A 15,436-nucleotide genomic window follows, 5' to 3' on the forward strand; every position below is an offset into this window, starting at 1 on the left:
TCCATCAAGATGAGAGTAAGATTTGTCATCTTTCCAATCATGCATATCATGAAATCATTGTATTTAATTTAACAATTATCATGCCAACATATCATGGAATCATTACATTGCATTTTTGCATCACTGGGCATTCTATCAAACATTTTGCGGTAACCAAAGTTCTCCTTTCGTGCTTCAAATTTTTTAGGACACTATACTAGTGCTTAAACTTTGTATGTATGATGAATGTCTATTTTATGTGTATCTTTCTTATTCACATCATTAGTCATTGTATTAAACAATTTTTGTATGTCATCCTCTTCTATACATTAACATTTACAGGCCACTATATTAGTGCTTAAACTCCTTATGTTTGATGAATGCCCATTTTATGCGTATCTTGCTTATTTGTATCATTAGGCATTCTATCAAGCAATTTTTGTAAGCCATCCTCTTCTATGCATTAACATTTTGCATGTAAGTTCTTTAATATTTGCATTATCATGCACTCAACCAAATAGTTTGCATACTATATATCTTTAGTTTTCTTCTCTATGTGGATGTCTTTTCTTCACATGGGAGATATTTTGAAATCGTCCAAGGCATTATATGATTTTCAATATTTTTGGAAGTTATACAGATTGTTCCACATCAATAACAAACTATTCTACTTGGGAATCTCTACAATAGCTTGTAAAGATCTCTGAGGAGGTCAGGTAGAGTTCTAGTTTGAAGGGACATGAAACCCATCATTGACCAAAACATGGTCTTGTCAGATTCCATCTTTGCAAAAAGAATGACTAGACTCAGATTTATGAACTGAGTATGAAGCTACTAAAATGTGAGATCGTGAGTTTCTAGAGTGGCTCAACCAAGTGAGTGTATATATAAATATATGTGTCTCTAAGAAAGACTTCTATTGAAAGTTTTAAGAGTTGAGAATAGCTCTATTGCATTGGGCTTGCTTCATGTATGGTAATAACAATATATAATCACTCAAAGCAATACAAGATGTTGAAAATATACCATTAAATGCATACCTTGTTTCAAGAATGTTTAGATTTTCTTTAAAGAGTATGCACCACCCAACGTGGCCTTTGATTTGTCACAAGGGCCCCTACGGGTGAATGGAGGAAAAGGGGGATGAACAAATGGTAAAGGGGTCACCTATAGAGAGTATGGAAAAATTATGGGCAGGTGCACTTGGATGACATCACTATAGGATTCACTATATCAATGCATAACATGCACCCCATTGGGCCCCTACCTTGAATTATAGAAAGGGGGGTTGGTTGCGCTCCTTGATTTGCCCTACCTTCATATTACATACAAATTCAAGGCCCTATTGATCATGATGAAAGAAACTAGGTAGGGAGCCAATTTGCATTGGTTGGGATGAAAGATGGTGGTTCCAGAGATCAGCTTAGTGAACAAACATGAATGAACGTGACACCAAAACTAAAAACCAACTTGCTTTGTTTTACCCATCCTATATGATTAAACTTGAATTGGTAGAAATTTTGACCAAATTGGGAAACCCTAATTTGGTTGAAATTTTGACCAAATCAAGTAAAAAAAAAGAAGAAGCTTCCATAGGCCAATATTTACATTGGTCAAAAATTTAGGTAGAAAAACAAGTGCTAATGTACTAGCAACAGGAATTGGTGGGGAGACAATCCTCCAAGATATTTTTCCATTATGATGTTACTCCAGCTACCCTAAGAGTTCACCAGCTTCTAGCCAATTTTGGTTAAGAGGGCCTTATTTAGGTGTCCTATTCTTTTTAAATTTAAACCTCCATGAGCTTTTGGTTGACAAACTTTCTCCCAACTGACCAAACTCATTCCACCCTTTTCTTAAGTTTTGGACCATAGAAAATTACACTAGATTTTCTCAAGGATGTCTCTAAATCTGCCCAAGATTTTGAATAAGGATAGAAAATAAATTGAGATACCTTGTAGTGAGATGGAGAGTAGTTAAAGTTTCCCAACATTGCTCAGTATTTTTCCCTTCTAGCTTGCCAACTTCTATTGAAAGCGTTCCATAAGTCCATTCCAAAAATGGTTAGGGACTTCCTTTATAGTAAGTAGTAGACCAAGATAGATGTCATGGAGGGTTACCTCCTAGAAACCAAGGATGCTAGTCACCCTTTCTCTCAAACTAGCAATGGTGTTAAAGAAATAAACTTTAATTTTTTGGTAATTTATGCATTGGACAAAGACTGGTGCATACAGATTTAGAGTATCTTTCCATTCCCTAGCTTTGTGGATGGAGGAGATGTCGAATAAGAAAGTATCATCCAAAAAATATTGTATAACTTGGGGGAGGCACCATGAGGCAGGTTTGATGCCCTTAATTTTGCTAGAGTTAGTTAAAGAGACAAGACTTCTACCACAACAATAAAAAGATAGCGGGATGGGGGGTCACCTTGGTGAAGACCTTGAGAGGAAGAGAAGAAGTTGCTTGGGGCAACATTTACAAGCACTAAGAAAGTAATAGAAGTAACAACATTTTTTATAATTCTTATCACCTTCTCATTAAAACCAAGTTTGGGAAGAATAAAAAACAAGAAGTGACACCTGAGCTTATGATAAGCTTTGGAAATATCCAGTTTAAGGGCCATACCTAGATTCTTAGATTTTTTCCATAGAGTGAATCACCTCATGGGTAGTTATAACTGCATCCAAAATTTGTCTCCTAGGCACAAAGCCATTCTGATGAGGGAAAATGAATTTTTTCAGGAGGGGCTTGAATCAATTCACCACAAGTTCAGCCAAGATCTTGTAGATAGTGTTACAAAGGCTAATGGGTCTAAAGTCTTCAATCCTCCGAGGTCCTTAGTCTTGGGGATGAGAAAAATAAAGGTTTGGTTGAGTTCCTTTAGTAGCTTCCCCATTCTAATAAAGTAACCAACAACATGAATAACGTCATACTCAACAATATCCTAGAATTCTTGGAAGAAGGCAGGGGAGAACCCATCATGACCAGGGGCTTTGTATTGATTCATACTGAAAACAACCACTTTGACTTCCTCCTCTTTGACCTTGCACATCATCCCCTCATTCATCCAGTCATTAATCACCAGTTGAAAGGTCTGCAAGATATCACTCTGTAAGTTATTGTTAACCTAGGTAAGGGGGGTTGTTATACATCTCATGGAAATAGGATTTGATAATATCTTCTAAATGTTCCACTTCAATGACCTCCTTGTTATTATCATCTAGTAACATGTTTATAGTGTTTCTCTTTTTTCTTCTTGAGGTTGATCTATGAAAGAATGTCGTATTTTTTCCACCCTTGGCCTCCAACCATTGGACCCTAGATTTTTATTTCCAAAAAACTTCCTCCCTACTCTGGAGGGAATTCCATTTGTTTTTGCACTCCCTCTCCTCCTATTGTTGCTCAACCTACACACCACTTTGCACAATGTTATTTTGGAGTGCTTCTAGCTTCTTTTTCGTAGCCTTATTTTCTTTGGCTAAAGTTCCAAATGAAGAATTTCTCCATTCTTTCACCTCCTTACGTATTCTCTCTAGTTTTCTAGCTATCCAAAATATTGCCTATCCAAAACATTTCCATACCTTCCACTAGGTTTGTCCACCAATGTGCAGTGCAGTCTTTGAACTCATTATGTGAGTGCCACATAATTTCATATCTAAAAGGCCTTTGTTTGGTTAGCTTTTGTGTCCATGAGAGGAGTATCATGGAATGATCCGAAATGGTCCTTGGATAAGCCTTTAGGGTAGTATGCTAAAAAATGTCCCAACCAGCATAGATGAGGGCCCTATCAAGCCTAACCTAGATCTTTGTTTACCTAGTAGTAACTTTAATTTTTTTTCCCACAATAACTTGTTTTATTCCACAACTTCTTCTTGTTCTAATAGTTTTAGTTTGATCTAATGTACACTAAAAAAAGAAATTAATGATGAAAAAAATTTAACATAATCATCCTGTAAAAAAAAAACTTAGTTAGAAATCTAAGAGAGAGCTCTTGATGTTGTTAGTTACATTTCAATTTTGTAGTGGAAGACATGTAGACTTGATGGATAGACTACATGGTTTAAATTATATTAACTTCTTAATACTTATTAAAAATGTATACTTTATCATTAAAAAGTGAATCTAAGGCTTTGGGTAGGAAACCCAAGGAAAATTAAAATTTAGGACTCAAAATATGTCAAAGAAGATGATCTAATGTGATTAATTAATAACATGATCACATTTTTGTGAGCATATGATGTGTATTAATATTCATAACCTTAGATCACATGAAATAATCTTTTATAACTCATGCTTCATTTCATAATACTCTCAAGTGGTATAACCCATGCTCCATTTCATGGCTAAATAGAAGGAAGACAATTAAATCACAAATATATAATTTTCTTAATTTTCTTTCTTATTTGTGTTTGTTTCTATCTCTATTGGGAGTATAAGGATGATGCATCTATGGAGAGATTAAATAGGCCAATGAAACAAGAACTCTTATTAGTTATTAAAGGATTGAATGTACAACTCTTATTTTAAAAAATAACAAAAATGATGCTAGATATTGTGCCTTTAAATTTCTTGCTAAAATATGAAACTCAAGGCATACTGTACATGGGCTAGTTACGCTTTGACATTGATTCAAAATTAATTGTAGATCATGACATGTCTAATAAGTTTAATAAGGAAAGAGCCCAAAGTAACTTTCCACAAATGTGAATTTAAGTTGTTGTAAATATTACAAGTGTTTTTACCTTCCACATTTGTATTATTAAATTTTTGAACATGCATTTCATTATTTAACTCTTTGTCTTACTTATTTCAACTTGTTTTATTAATAAAAAATAAATTAAAATAATTTAAAAACTAAAACCTAAATCAATTTTAAAAATCAAAAGTTAAATAAATAGACATCAAAATATGATAATGTGGAGATCACAAATAATTATTTTTAAATAAATAGGAAAAGAAAAATAATAGTTAAAAAAGAAGATTTAAAATATAATCTTATGTGAACAAATTAGATTATTAATAATTGTCAATTTAAATAACATAATATTTACTAAAATATTTCAATAGATTAATAAATAATATATATTTACATTCAATTTATCAAATATTTAAAAAAACTAAAAAAAAAAATCTATTATGAAAAATTAATAAGAGAAATACAAAAAAAGAAGAAAAATAGATGTCTCTAACAAATATTCTATTGACTAAATAAATTATAGAAACTAAAAAATAATATTTAAGGAAAAAATAAACTAATATAAAAAAAATAAATTAAAATAATTTAAAAACTAAAATCTAAATCAATTTTAAAAATCAAAAGTTAAATAAATAGGGATCACAACATGAGCTAATGTGGAGATCACAGGTAATTATTTTTTTAAATAAATAGAAAAAGAAAAATAATAGTCAAAAGTGGAGATGACAACTAATAAATATCAAAACAAGAGTTAAAAGTGGAGTGAGACACAAACTGGTTGGTAAATAATTAACGAGAAGGATTTACAATTTTCTAGCCAACTCAACTTTTCCAGTCAACTGACAACTTTTTCATTAAAATTTCAATTTCTGGGAAGTTCCCACAAATAGCCTATTAGCTAAATTACAATCTAATTATTAATTTTTTATTTGAAGAGCAATAGCATGATAATGTAGTAGTAAATTTATAATTTAGCTATCAATTTTTTATTTGAAGATATAAATCTATAAAAAATTTGTATAGTTATTTCTACTTTAAATTCACTTACAATGACAAATTTTTTTGAACTACACTTAAATTGTTATGACTAAACTTAAAAACAATTGATAAAATTTCAACATAGGCCTTTATTTCCACATCCAGCACAATCTTTACTATCTTTTGCAATAAGCACTACTCCAAGTGCACCTATGCAACTCTTGTGCTATAGATATAACAAATAATTTCATAATGATAGGTGCAATTTTCTTTCTCAAGATTTTTTTATATTTGAGAGTCCCCTATACAAAATCTCTCCATTAATATAAATTTTAAAATTTCATCCTCACATAATAGAAGTTGGGAAAATATTTTTTTATCATTTAGCTCTGCATTTAACACAGAATAACTATTGTTTTTATCAATGACTATCAATGTTTATTTGGCTTAACATAAGTGTTGCTAGTATAGAAGTACCTACATTTAAAAAATGAGGCATCCTAGCCAGCTGAGCTATGGGTGAATTAATAACTTCTTCAGAAGATGTGTAGAAGTCTTGGATAGATTCATCCATATATGTGATGTGGTTTCATCCATATATGTATCTTCTCTTCATCTTGGGATTGACTATCATTAGTATCATTAACTGGTACTTCAACAATATTGGGAATCGAAAGTGATTTTTCATCAATTTTTTTTTTTTGAAATGATCAATACTAAAATATTAACTAATAAGGATATGAATTATTTATTATAAGATATGTTAATTACAATATACCTCTTCTATGTAAACTTTGTATTTCAATCTATGGATACCAATGAGTCGTCGCTTGTTTAGTTTCCTATTTTCACACCTTTTGCATGTGCAATATATCATTTCATTGAAGTATGCATTTCTACTTGGAGCAGGTCTTGGTGCTCATTCATCTGGATATTTAGATGATGATGATGTCCTATTATCTTGAATCCACCATGTACTATCAACAATAAGTGTGCTAATTTTTTGACTTGCACAATACATATTCTTCAAGAGCTTGTGATTGCAATTGGAGAAAATCAAAATTTGACAAACATAATTTGAATATGTGTATTTCTTTAGCTAACTCGAGATAATATCTTTAAATGATTTGTATTGATGTTTAACAAAATTCTGTAGCAAAAAAGGATGTGACCATGTAGGTAAGCACCATCTCATCATAAAATCACACCTAAGCACCATCTAAGAAACATAATTCTCTTCAAAAATCTCTCTTGCAAACCTTATGATTTTCTCGGTTCAATATCCCAAGGGTAAGATTAATATATTTGTCTTACTTATTACCCCTAGTATCATTGCATGGTAAGATTTTTGAAGGTGTTTTCTAATTTCAAGGGTTTTCTCAGTCACAAAGATATTTCATAGATAGTGTAAATTACTCTAAATAAAATTAAAACTAACTAGTTTAATATTTTAATCATATTCATTACTCTGTGTTAAATATTAAGTCATACTTGATGTTTTATTTAAATAAAATGATATTAGGAGTACAAAAATCAACATAAATACTTGGTCTACCATTTTGTGTAGACACTAAGTAGATATCCAAATAGCAAGCTACAAAAGGAAATTTTAGATGTTAGTTAGGATCATTACATAAAAAGTTGTTAAAATATAGGAAAATATGTATCACCAAAAAAGTAAACTCACCCAAAATAGTAGAAAACAAATCTTTTGTATGTTAAGTAAGAAGCTATTTGAGTATGTGCATGTCTAAACTAGTTTACGAAAAGAACAGTCATCAAAATTTCAAATTATTAGTATTGCAAGACTGTAAGTCCTCTATTTCCTTCCAATAAGCCTATAATATGTATAAATTCCTTGTATGAGAAAAAAATACCAACCATTTCTTTTTTTGAAAAAAAGATCTTAACTTTTTTTAACAAATCAAGTTGTAAATGCTAGTTTTTCTTAGCTATATAAATTGATCATTTATGAGACAAAGACCATTGTTGGCAGTTTTAGAGAATGCATGAGTTCTATGGTCAATAAAGCTAAAGTCAGGGGGAAGGGAGTTTATCATATTGGGGGGAATCGGGTTGTTGTAGATATTATCCACATTGTAAGAGAAGCACCACAAAAACATGACATTTCAAGGAAATTTTAGAGATTTAGGGATAATGTGGATGTAAAGAAATACGACTTCTATCTTGTTCAACCCCTCACCCCAACAACACATGTGCCAGAACAATCGGTCCTTTCATAAAGATGCAACTCCCTATTAGAGGAAAGACATAACTGCCCCTTTTACAGCTACAATAGTAATCTTTTATGAATAAATGTTGCACTTCAGAATGCATGCATAAAGTATAACCCTCATCTCCATAACCAACCTCTCGCAATTAAGTATTTAAATATTTTTTTTCCTCTTATTCTGTAGGTTGTTCCAAAAAATATAGGTCAATACTCCTTATTCCATATTACAGCATTGAGAATTTAACAACAAGAACAAGCACAGATAGTTATTGACTGGGTAATATTGAATGGTATTAATGAAATCCTATATATAGAATTCATATTAAAATTATCTCTACAACTGATAAAAAGGTATTTAAATAGTAAGGAGAGATGTAGAGTTTAGATTAAACTTCTACATAGATGTTGACAACAAGCTAGTGATTCTCTACCCAACTCAAAAAAATATTTAATTGCTAATGAGGCATAGTTTTAGTATGGTAGAACTCTTCTCAAAGTGCACTCAATAAAAGGATGAACAACAAGTGTTGAAGTAAAAATAAGGAATGACCATCTATGGGTTTAAACACCACAAAGATCCACACAACCTTAAAGGATAAAAGGCCTAAGAGTGGTGTGTTTATTTTTGAAAAGTCCAACAAAGACTCCACCTCAAGTCAAAAAAACTTCACAAATATTGAGAAAAAATCCACCTAACAGCTGAAAGATAGCAAGTGTTTTATCCATTAGGGCATATCACTTGGAAGTTACAATAATTCAAAACATCAACACACTAGTAGATGGCTAGAAGCTGATAAATCTGTACCAAAGAAATGCATGCATCAATTAACAAAGAATATTCACTCAATTTTCTCATTTAGTCAAAAACATGATAAAACCCTAATAGAACTATGCCTAACATGAGAGAAGAAAAATACTCCTAAACAAAGTGCACCATTTTATAGTTAGAACAAAGTAATTCTCTACCAAATAACATGGTAAGATGTCAATCACTATAGTAACATGGACTCAGCTTCAAAAGCATTATGAACTAACCATGGGCACACTTTTAGTAGCTTCATCACTCATAATCTCCACCTAGGTTTGTATGGGAAATCTAACTAAAATTGGTACATGTTCAGATGGATAAGATGCCAATAGTTTCCTTCAAGTGTCTTAAAATAGAGAAAAACCCATGTAAAGTGCTGCCCAACTACGATATGTAGATGATGATATTTACTCATTTGTAAATTTCCTACAACTCATTAAAAGTTATGAAAGAGTGTGAATGAGACACTATATTTTGGGGGGGGGGGGGGCATCAACTCTTTAGACCATGTATAAATGAAGATAAACAAACACACAAAGGGGGAGGATTATGGACAGAAGAAAAGAGTCATCTTAGCGCAAACATTATAGCAGAACCCAACCAATGAAAAGGATCATGTTAGGAGTCATTTTTCTATATATAGTTGGAAAAGAAGATTTAAGAATATTGAGCATGAGATTTCATCATACTTGTCCAATCTATAAGACACAAGGTATAACCATAGATGGAGAGTGATAGACAGTGTAGAAATAATATTTCGAATAGCAACAGCCATGGGTAGGCAATTGAGAATGACAACCAACTAATTGTTCAAGAATACGAAAACAAAATATCAATACAATTCATAAGTATAGTCCAAAATAATAAAAAAATCCTCCAATATATAGAAGAATCCATGATTCCCATGGGGAGCACATGACTTTGCTAAGATTAAGGAAGAGACATATATGAAGACCTAGTCAATATCAAAGCCTGCAGGATAAGGAGTCAACAAAAGAAGTCTCAATGGGATAAACCTTGACCATTGAATAGAAACCACAAAGAATTGAGGAAGTAAACAATTAAACTAGAATATGGAGTCTACAATAGTGACAAATATATATATCTGCATAATTAGAGAATAGATGGATGAAGATAGATAGATATATATATATATATATATATATATATATATATATATAATTTAAACAAACCTTCATTAGTAATATCTCACCTAGCCACACCAATAGTAGCATGTTGTGATGGTTAAGTTGTTGAGTTGTTATCCTTGCCATCAAGGTTCAAATCTCATAGGGATGAGGTCCCGCATTTGTGGCCTCACTAGTTCATAGCTCTAGGTCAAACGCATTTACCCCTCTTTGAAAAAAATAAAATAAAATCTCACCTAGCCACATCAGGAATAGAAAATCAACCATAGTTGCAGTAATAGATTCATAAAGTGCTCACATTAGACATGAACAATAAGAATCCATAACTCAAAACACTATAAACAACTCAACATTTCTTTACCTTATCATGGAAGGAGAAGAGAAAACCTCCATCATGCGTCAAGATATAGGAATGGGAGAAATTATAAAATAGAATGAGTCCAATAATCATAGTCAATGGCACATAGTTTTCAGTGTGTATGAATATCTTGAAATGTGTTTATTTAAATCTTAAGAGTTCCCCAAGCTGAAGAGATAAATCATGGATGACTTTTACTCAATCGAGTAATACTTGGAGGAAACTAACGCATCCTAAAACATTAAGCATAATGATATCATATAGTATTAAACTTGAAGTTGATAAATCATTAAATGAAAATGGGGGATTCATCAAATTATATTAAAAAAGGAAAAAACTAGGATATCTTAAAATGTTTGAAATAGGAGAATTCATAAAAGTTGATCAAGTAACACGAGGACTTCAAATTATAACCATTGAACTTGCAAGCCATGAATTGAATTTTTTATTTGGTGGGATTTGTGTAGGAAAACAAATTGGAACCATGTTATTACTCCCAACCTTTACATAGCTACTATGGTGAGACCATATACTTGTAACTAGTTGTCCTACACTGTCAAAGAAGGCTCTCAGCATGGCCAACACATAGCACTGGTTGTGAAATTCTCTATGCTACTCTAAAGAAGCCTTCAAGAAATTGGCCAATATTGCTCTTTTTTGGCCTTTTACAACATTCCTTCCTGCACTCACAAGTCCTTTGATGGAGATCTATGCACCAATGCACAATTTTTTCTCATTTGGGAGATGCAGATGTGTTTGTACATTAATAATTTCCTATGCTTAAGATTCACTTCAGCTATAAGAAGCACTTACATTTTTGCTACCTAAACATGCTAAAATGTCCTTATACTCAAATCCCAAGTTAGTAAAGACTTTGTTATATTTATTACAATGTTGAAAGCCAATATGAAACCATATACCAGTGCTCTCAATCAGCTCAAGTATTAGGTTTGAGAAAGGTGTGTGCATGATGGAGTTCGAGAAAGTATTCTGCAATACACAAAACAATGGCTGCATTTTTTTATAAATAGACTTATAGTATATGCATTCATTCTTTTGGGGTAGTTGGGAAAGTGGGTTTGGCTAAAGAAGTGTTCGAAGAAAATTATAATCACGGATGTGCTTTGGATATATGAATATACAATTGCTTGATTGTTATTTGATGTAAGGCAAGAAAATTGAATGAAGCTATGGACATGATTGTAGAGATGAAGGACCAAGACATGACCTTGATGCCATTAGTTATGGAACTCTAATATGTGGACTATGAAAAGTGAATAATATCAATGCTGCATTTAAACTTTTCAGTGAAATGGTTCATGATACTTGCAATTCTAATATGATTATGTATAATGCTCTTCTTGATGGCCTATTCAAGGTCAAAATTATAGACAATGCATGCAAACTCTTTCAAACAATGGTGTAGCAGGGAATGGTACCAAATTGCTTCTCTTACAATATCTTGATTGATAGATTATTCAAAAAAGGTAAGGTAGAAGTTGTCTATGTGTTCTTTGATGATTTGAAGATGAAAAGACAATGTTTATATGGAATCACATATATCATAGTTATTTTGTATTTTTGTAAGATAGGGATAATTGAGGAATCTCTTAAATTATTGGAAGAAAGGGAATCTAGAGGGTTGTCATCTAACATGGTAATAGTAACATCACTGTTGATTGCACATCATCATTGTGGTAGACAAGACTAGGTATGCCATCTTATGCAGTGAATTGGATATAGCAGTGTTGTCCCTAATATCATAAGGTGGAGTGCTAATATGGATGTAGTAACTAATAAGTCTTAACTGAAGATTTATGTTTGTAAACAATGACAATTCTTCTAGTGGTATTCCATGAAAGAAAAAGGAACATAGTAACATAGGAACATAGTAATATTTGCAAAAAAATATGGGAGATAGTATTAGCGAGAATCATTCCTCAAATTTCATATGGGATCCAACAAATATAGGCAAGGTCTCTCAAGGGATATTAGATGCAAATAACTTTACTATTAGTCTATCATCTTCAGAAATGTTTGTCAATGACACAAGGATAAAAGAAAATCTATAGAAGAGGAATGGATGTTCTATTACTTCTAAAGTCTTAGTGGATCATACAAATGGTGTTGGTGAGAAAGATACTTCAAAATGAGATTTTGATTTTGAAGCTTACCCAGGATCTTTGGAATTTAAAGGAAGAAGGGTACAAGGTAGAGGGATAGATTCTTTTAATATTGATATGTTCAACACTTTCATGTCTATATTTGTAGAATAAAGGAAGGTAAAGACAACTTTTAGGTTATTTAGAAATATGTTTCACAATGCAAGTGAGCCTGAAACCTTTACTTATAATACATTGCTAACAGTGTTTGTTAAGAAAGGCTATTTTGGGGAGGCCTAGGACTTTTCCTTGAAATGGGTAGGAAATCATGTTTTGTTGATGCAACTACATACTACATAATCATCGATAGCTTTGGAAAGTAGGGTGAAAAAGGTATGTCACATGTAGTTCTTCAGGAAATGTTAAGGAAGGGAGGATAATTGGACATTGTTATGTACAATGCATTAATAAATATAGTAAGAAAAGAAGGTGACTTGGATGACATAGAATTTTTTTTAGAGGTATGAATGATAATGGGCTCACTCCATATTCTGTCACTTATAACACTCTAATAGAAGTTTATAGCAATGCAGGGAAGGTAGAGAAGGGTTATAAAATATTGAGAATGATGATAGATGCAGGCTGTTCTCCAAATTATGTCATATATTGTTTCCAAAATATTAAAATTTTATATTGGTGGTGAAAAAATAAGTAACCTCTACCATTAGGAACAGAAGGGACATAGGATGTAGATTTCCTAACTCCATGCATATTGTAAAATATTGTAGCTCTTTTTAAAACATAAGTCACATAAATAGTACAATTTTTGACCAAAAACTCTTCAAATGACATTAAAATGAACAATCTATCAAGTCCTCTAAAACAACATGTCATTTTTTTAATATGCAAATTCAGCCTAATTTTTATTAGCAATTGGTAGCATTTGTAGTCATGTTTCTTGAAAAAAAACTTTAGATTTGCATGGTATGTATGTCAAATCAATAATGCATGTTAGCAACATGTATATTTTTGTATAACTTATCATTTTATTGTCACTTCTTATCTTTATCAGTTGCATGGGCTATATGGACACAAAAGTGACATGAATTTCTTGTATGTATGTCTATTGCATGCAGATTAATAGTGACCTAAATGACACTAGAATGAGACCACATAATCAATTCATGGCTGGAAATTGCAAGGTGATCTTTAAGGCCAACCTATAAAATCTATGAATCCTTGTATTGTGTATTACATCCCATATTTTGTAGAATGAACTCTACCATTTCCTAGGTACGACATGCATAGTTGTTACAGTTGTTAAATTTCAATGAGGGAAATAATACCCTACAAGATGTCAAATTGAAACATGTGACATAAATTGTGTAGATAGTAAATTTTTGGCTTTTGGTAGACATAAAATATCTATTTAGTTCACTATGAATGGTGACAACACTAGCTATGTCACTAAACTACAATATGCTCCATTACCATGCTCATTGTATGCAAAGAATGACTCCAATATGATTTGATAGGATACTTATCAGATGTTAAATCATCTTGGAGGCTCCATCTTATTTTCAACTACAATGTTATGGTACATTGTCCCAAAGCATTGAGTATAGATATGCTGTGAAATGAGATGACATGATTGACAAGAAGAGACACATAAAATCATTGCAAATAGTTGCACATACAAACCTCAAACAAAGCCAAAAAGTTTACATAAATCCAAAGGGAAAGAAAAAAGTCAAATGTTCACATCTAAAATTGAACTTTATCACAAGGAGGATGCTATAGTCTCTTAACTCCCATCAAGGCAGGAAAGGGCACTTCCATTTTTTGAGACTGCAACCCTCTTTGCTTAGAATCATTTATTCAATCAAAATGCATTGCTTTCAGAAAGAGAGCAAAAGAGGTCAAAAAGAAATCTATCAAGTACTTTATAGGAAATTCTTGTAGGAGGGAAAAATTTTTTCTAAGGCGCCAATAAAAACCAAGAGACGACATATAAGATACAATTTTCTCTTTCAAATTTCCATTTTAGTATATCTCAACTTTTATTACAGAACTATTATGACACATTTTCATGAAAAAGTAAATATCATGCCTTTTTGCTAGTACTACTTGTGATGGTAGTCAAACCTAAGAGTGTTTTTTATAATAAATAAAAATTACATAGTGGTTCCTGTAAGATATAAATTAATTTTAGTTTTTCACATACACACATACATAATTATAAAATTATAAATAAGGAAATCTTAAGAGAAGGAAAAATTTTGGTATGTCTTATCCATATGGCCATTATTATCATAGGGAATTCATGAATATTTTGCTATGGTGAACAAGGTAGAATAGTGGAAGTTAATTGCTATTAAAACAACATAATCTTTTGCTCAATTACAACTGCATCAAATTGATCAAATTTAGGTCCATAATGCCTATATTATTTCTTCCTTGACGTCACTTGACACTAATGCTATCAATGAATTTATACAAGGACTAGGTATAGAAGTTGGAAAGAGAGAAGACATCAACACATCATCACATTAAATCTGACTCTATGCATTATTATCTAAACCAAGTATTCATTTTCCAAGCAGATTGCAACTCTATTTTTTCTATAAGACACAAAAACAAGATTTCCTCTTCACTATCTTAGTAGAATAAACTGAGAGAGAACGTGTTCTAGAAAAAAATCATACCATTTAGAATGACATGCTGAAAAGAGCAGATTGTGGAAGGTCCTTTGTGCCTAAATCAACGAGTGTAGAGGCCTTTAGCAAGTAAAAAAAATGTGAAAGTAATATGCTAAAAAATCTTTTTTATAGGGCATCTTGAGTAAAAAAAGCCTTGTTTCTAAAACAAAAATTTCAATGTTTTTGAAGTTACAAAGATTTTTAAGCTAAATTAATAAAAATAAATAGGAGTTTGGGCTCTGCAAGTAGATATTAAGACCATTCAATTTCTATTACAAAATATGAGGACTTTAAAACAAACAAGAGGATTATGGGTAGGTGATGCCCTATTACGATCACTACTAAATATTAGTACAAAAGAATCAAATAATAGTACTATCTACATCCATATAAATTATTAAAACCCTAACCTTACAGAGGAATTTCAATCCGCAT

The 15,436-nt window shown here is 31.7% G+C and overlaps 1 pseudogene; it reads left to right on the plus strand.

Annotated features, from left to right (window-relative positions):
- LOC149549845 (uncharacterized) overlaps positions 1-13,005 on the plus strand; it is an 88,296-nt pseudogene extending 75,291 nt beyond the window's left edge.
- Positions 13,006-15,436: the final 2,431 nt, after the last annotated feature.

The sequence above is a fragment of the Cupressus sempervirens genome, chromosome 7 (genome assembly GCF_028749045.1).
Source record: "Cupressus sempervirens isolate cs-2001-9-10 chromosome 7, ASM2874904v1, whole genome shotgun sequence".
In the NCBI taxonomy this organism is placed as follows: domain Eukaryota; kingdom Viridiplantae; phylum Streptophyta; class Pinopsida; order Cupressales; family Cupressaceae; genus Cupressus; species Cupressus sempervirens.